Source organism: Pinus tabuliformis, chromosome 9 (genome assembly GCF_031772625.1).
Source record: "Pinus tabuliformis cultivar Carrire ecotype Pingquan chromosome 9, CPIR1, whole genome shotgun sequence".
NCBI classification, from domain to species: Eukaryota; Viridiplantae; Streptophyta; class Pinopsida; order Pinales; family Pinaceae; genus Pinus; species Pinus tabuliformis.
In genome coordinates, this window is record NC_142307.1 from 408,298,741 (window position 1) to 408,305,389 (window position 6,649).

The window sequence follows — 6,649 nt, forward strand, 5'->3', positions numbered from 1 at the left end:
CCTGGTCCAAATGAATGAATGCTCCAACGCCCTAGTTTTATCAACTACAACTGATAGGATGCTCCAACACCCTACAAGATTCAACTTTCCCTAGCACCACCCTACCACCCTTGAATATTTTCAAGATAAAACCTGAAGGAGACTTCACTATCTTTCCCCACACCACCCAACCACCCTAAATATGATAATAAAATAAACAAATAGTTGTGGGAACCCATACTAGAGATAATGACCTACTTGCAAGAATATTCAACGAAAACCTTACTGCTAAACAAATCCAGAATTCTTCAACTACTGCAAATGGATATGACAATGAAACCCTTGGACAATGTAACTTAGATTTGCTGATGAAAACTGAATGTTTCTTGATGCTTGTCTTGGTTGTTGATGATGAAAATTTTATGAAAAATTATTGTAACCAAGAATAAGATATGTGCAATTTCCTACCCAATGATGTAGTGTTCAATACAACTCTTCCATATTTCATACTAAAAGAGAATCCATATGTAAATTACATTCTTAAGGTTAACTACTCTATCATGTACATTATACAATAGATACTACAAATATTAAGTGATTAGTCTTCAGATGTGCATAGGTCTATGGCCTAAATCTTTAGTAGTTGAGTCAGGATATTGCCATAAATTCTCCTTAATAATTTCCTTTTTGAATTAGGATTGGATTGCTCATAAAAATCACTACTTAGGGCTTTCAATCTTTTTGCAAGAATAAAAAACCATACCTCAAAATTTTCTAGAAGACTCCATAGTTAGGCCACATATCCTCAACAATTAATGTGTATATTTGATGGAGTAATTGTTTTGGCCTGACTTTAATTTAGGGCTTGTCTCAATTCAAGATTTATCAAGACAACTCAGAGTATTCCTAGCACAGGGACGAACCCTCTCTAAAAAAAATGTCAGAGGTATGCAATAATTCTTAAGGCATCTTTAGTTCTATACAAAATAAACCCTCAACTGGTACCAACATTGCTTGCCAAAGAAAGGTTGAACTTGCTTTTGAGATAGTTCTCAATATTCTTATGCTTGTGTCTAAAAGGGACTATCTCAGGGATGCCTTAGAAGTTGATCATATTCTTTAGGATGAAGCTTGAAGGCTTAGACTTCAAATAGTGCATAGTTCTACCAATGAAACCTTAATGTACCAAAAAAAACACTTCAGTAGCTCTTAGATCTCTTGATTAGGGTATAGGAAAAAGCGTCAAATAACTCAGACTAGGGTCTATTCTAAGGTAGAGCGAGTTCAGATCATGCTTGAATTCTTTCTATGAAGAGGCTGCTGGGAGGCTAAATGGATAAAATCTAATCTAAATGTAAAATCCCTGAAGAAACTCTTTAGATAGGTGCCACTAGGAAGACCCAATGGCCTCAAAACTTTATAGAGTCCCCTTATCTGATAAAAGAACCAAAAACCTTGCTTCATATATTCAAAAATAACTTCCCTAGTAGGTTCCAAAACTTCCAGAAATGAAAAGGAATTCAAATATCACATTCATTTTCCTTGAAGGAGAAATGAGTAAGCCTTGGATAGAATGCAGGTACCTTCAGTCCTGTTATCACTCAGATTTTCCTTGAAGTTGTTGGGAAGAGGAAAGGGGTCCAAGGTAACCACAAACCAACTTTTAGATACAGAATCTAGCCAATCTATATCCAGAGAGGGCTCTCTCTTTAAGTTTTAGCTTTGTTTTGAAAGATATTAGGCTAGTTATGAAAGTTCAGGGGTTTTGGTTGTGTTTTGTGGTGAAATTCAATAGCAGAGGGGTAGGACTAAATAGTTTAGGCCACTGTGCTAATGGAGTCAAAGAAGATGGATTAACTAGATTTGGTTTCTTAACAAGGGATGGTTTCACAGGGCAAGGTAGTTAAACAGGGAACAAATAGAGACTTAAAAAGATGGAATGGACTCAAAAGGGATGAAGGGAAATTAAGAATCCTTCAACATATTTTAAGAGAGGGAACTTGGATGATTACCAATAAAGAGCAATTAATAATTCTTTACTAAATAATCAAAATGAGTAAACTAGGAAATAGGAGCAATTAAGAATTCACTGCTTATGCTAGTTTAGAGGAAAACATTTAGAATGAAAACGATTGAAAACAGATTGCACTCAAGCACTTTTTGAATTATTATTTTTCGTTTTACTATTCAGATATGGAACACAATTGATAATAATAAACCAGAAAACATTAACACATGAGATATAGAATACTTATTGATCTGGTGTTTGACACATGAATCCTGTGAAAAGTCCTTTGCATTAATTCTTCATCCAGCTAGCCATACAAAAATTTTTCCAGCAACACTTTATTCCAAAATAATCAATTTTACAGCAATGTCTAAGAATCTACCCCAAATACTTCAAATGAAGAACTATTTATACTAATTGTAAACTGAAATATCTTGAAAAAATATCAAGATTAGTTTCACAAATATCTCCAACTGTTTACATTAATAGAACTAAAACAAAGGACATTAAAAATTAATGAATCTATTTGGCACTATTTCTATGGATTTATGGTGACAAAGAAGAGAAATTCTAATTTGATAGCAACTCTTAGTTGATGATGAGGCATCCCAGTCACTAACTGCATCCTTCCTTTGTGCATTTTGCCACAGAAATTCTGCAAACTTAGGGTCCAATGATACACTTGTATATCTCAATCCGTAATAGACATGTAAAAAGTGAAAGATTTTTTTGTAGATAGGAATGTTTGTGAGATAAACCTCTCTCAATTTCCAAAAATTAATCTCCAGCTGTTCAAAATATTCTCTACAAAAAGATGTCAAAAACAGGACTTTGCACAAACTAAAAAATAGGCTGTGAAGACATGCACTTATCTCCCTCTTGGTAATACCTGTGTAAAATGTGAGAGAGGTTTTTGTAGATGAGCCTTTTGGGAACAAAACCCTCCTCCAGTTTCTCAAAATACTTCTTGGATTGGTCACAATAGTTTATGCAAAACTATGACTTAAATAGGAAATTTCTGAAGAATGTACCATTTCTGTTCTGATTTCATCTTTTAACCTTAAATTCCTTTCAACTGTTTTTCACTTTTAATTTGGATAAACTTCATTGTAGCTGGTGAAAGTTTATTCATATTTGTTTAACCCTTAATGTCTTTTTACTTTTACTGTTTACTGTTTTTTCATCTGTCTTCACTTTGACATGAATTTGTATACTTTGTTTTGTAACTGTCTTCCCTGTTGTTTATCTTCATGCTAGCTGATTTACTTGACTTGGTCTTCAATTTGATACTCTTTAATCCTGATACACTTTGACTGTTCTTTACTGTGTCCTTTTGCCTTCAATATGTAGTTTAGGTTTTTACTGTCTGTTTCAACAGTAAATCGTTTAATTTCATGTTTCCTTTGCTTGTCTTTCAACTGTATGTTTTATCTTCCATCTTTGTTTGAATAGATTTGATAACACTCTTGGAGTAAACAGGTCTTATGACTAGTATTAAGACTGTTTATCCAAGGCTATGGTCTTCTGATCATCTGTACAACAAAATGAACTGTTAAGAAAGCATTGGCTTGTAGGGGAGGTCGAAAAGGTTTCATTTGAGCTTGAGAGGTCTGTGGAGTGAGTCCAAAATGATTTTCGGGAGGTAAACCATGCTCAAATCGGTTAACAGAGGCTTCAGGTGGCACAACTGGGTTACATAGGGTTTTACTGCACAATTAGGTGAAAACGAGCAAAACTGGGGTTTTTGTGTTTAAACGGGTAAATGGTTGGTATTGGCAGGTGAATGAAAATGACAATTGGCGGCAACTGAATGATGAGACATTTTTTTGTTTATTAGAAGGCGGTAAGTGATTTCTATCGCACCGCTATTTGGGGGGCGGTGGTGGGGGGGGGGGGGGGGGGTATTTGGCCTCAAGCCAGTGATTCCATAGATTACTCGATGTGTGGCAAAGGCACTGTACAAAAACTGCTTTGCGATCGCGCGCTAACACGCGGTCACAAAGGGTCACGCGATATGCATAATAGCCATTAGATGTCGGGGACCTGATTGGGTGACTGTCGGGGCTCTGAAGTGACGGGGATATAATGGAGGCGGGCCCGATACATTTAAGGATTAATTAATTATATCGGGTTTGACGGGATTAGATGGGGAGGCTGTTAATTCACCGTGAGGGTTAATTAATCCTTTATTAATGCGGCGGGGGTCAGGGCTCTTAATTTGTTACAGATTAACTAATTAATCCCAATTAATTATGTATTATGGTTATATTTAACCATCAGGGCGAGATATGTAAAAATTTGGGGTTTTTTCATATTTATAATAATATGGGAGTGGGTAGCTTTATATAGGGGAATTATATAATATAAGTTAAAAGTTAATATGATCAAATAAATGGAAAAAGCGCTAAGTTTAAACATTTCATGTATATATTCGAAACTTGGGCTAAGTGAAAAATGAGGGTTTTTATGGAAAATATTTTAATTTTCCTAAGTAAAATAAGATTTTACTTAGGAAAAACTTTATCAAGGGAATGAATGTTTCATGAAGGGGTGTGGGGTTTTATGAATGGGCTTAAGTACTTAGGCATTATAAACTATTGGGCCAAGGGTCCGGTCCCTCCAAAAGTCAGAGAAATGCTCTGAGCCCCCCTAACTTGTTTATAGGCACCTTTAGCACTTAGAGGAAAATAGTGAATTTTTTGGGAAAAATGGAGTAAGAAAGTTAATTAATTTAACTTTGTCTCCTTGATGTGTTGTCTCCAATGTGAGTTGTGCTTTTTCCAAGTGATGAAAGCAAAATATTTAAGCATTAAACTTAACCATTCACCACACATCTATTCTGCAACCATCATCTATGTTGAGCGATAAAAAGGTGTCTTTTTAACTCCTAATTATCTTCACATTAATTGTCAACCCAGGGACGACTTTTTAATTCAAGAGTGTACTCAGTCTGAGGCGGCTATTTACTCAAGAGTAATGTTTTGCAGTATAGTGCTTGAAATCCAAAAATAAATGAATGCTGGAAACAAAATCTAATTGGAACAGCAAGAAACTGAAATGTTCTGAACTAAATCATTCACTCAAACAACCATCAATCGAGGATACAGTAGCAATAAGTCATTCCTCTAGAGATTGATGCAATTGAAATCAAACTGGAACAAGACAATCAATCTGGGAACAAGGAAGCAATAACCAACATTCTCTATAGTTGAGAGTCCTGCTTTAAAGCAATTAAAAGGAAATAGAAATTGAACTAAAGCTGCTATTGAAAGTAAATTATGAAAACTCTTTAAAAGCAAACTCTTTGCAATTAATCAACAGAAATGAATAGCAAAGTAAATGGACAACAAACTGTAATTAAAGGAATTAAACAACGAATCCTATTTAATAAATCTGAACAACAAACTCTAATTAATGGAATCGAATAGCCAACAATCTATAATGAATATCAAAGTTTGAAATAAACAGCGAAGCTTTACATTTGAAATTTACAACATAACAATATACGTTGAGAAGGATAATAATCTCTATTATGATGGAAAAGAACAGCCATGCGATTCAATCTCAACTTGTACAATAAAACAATTTCATAAAATACTATAACAACACGCTGTAAAAACATGAAACTGTAAAGCAATGCAATTCAAAGGAAGAAGAATTAAATCAAACCATCACATGGCAGCAATTGTAAAGATATGATACACAGTAGCAGTGTAATCCACCAGAGGCTGGGCCCTTAGCCGCTAGCAGATGCTGCTAGGCTACATCAGATGAGAAGAATGAACAACAACTCCCAAATCATATATTAATCATCAAACTGTGAAATCATTACAAAAGCAGAAGCTCTGAGAATTACAATGGTAATGAAACAATCTCTTTTTCCTCCTATTCTATCCTATCATGAATAATCCATCATCATTCTTGAATCTCGAATTCTGAATCCTCAATTCTCCCCCCTTATCTCTGATCTCTGTTTTAATTTAAATAGAGAGAGATCAGAGAGCAGTTACAACAGAGATAATTACAACATGATCATTATTACAAAATTGGAATGTTTATAACCAATTGATCAACAAGAAAATATATTTCCATCCATCTTTCAACAAAAGCAAGGTGAATTTGGCTTTGTAGCTGAGATTTGGAAAACGGCCACACAGCAAATCTGAGAAAATCTTGCTCAAAGAACCCTACGTTTCTTTCAATACAAGCCAAATTTGGGAAAACCGTTCCTTTCTAAAGTTAATTTGGTTTGTTCTAGACAAAACCCATGTTCCGTATTTTCCAGATTCTTCTTCATTTGCTCAGAATCTCAACCGCAAAACTGTCACTGCTTATTCCAGCAAATTTCTGAGTTGGAATATTTAATGATCAAATATTCAATCTGGAAATTGCATTGGAGGCTAAAAATGGTAAATAATGTTACAACCAATTTATTAAAACTATCATTGATAAAATCATGCATAATCATAAATTTATTAGAAATAAAGGAGAATAAATAATATTCATCCATAAAAGCATAAATCATTATAAAATGGATTTATATAATAAATTATAATAAATGACATGATAAAGAAGAGTAAAAATGGATGAAATAAGTGTTAAAAAGTGGTCGTATTCACGGCCCAACACACCCCCACACTAAATATATTGCATGTCCTCATG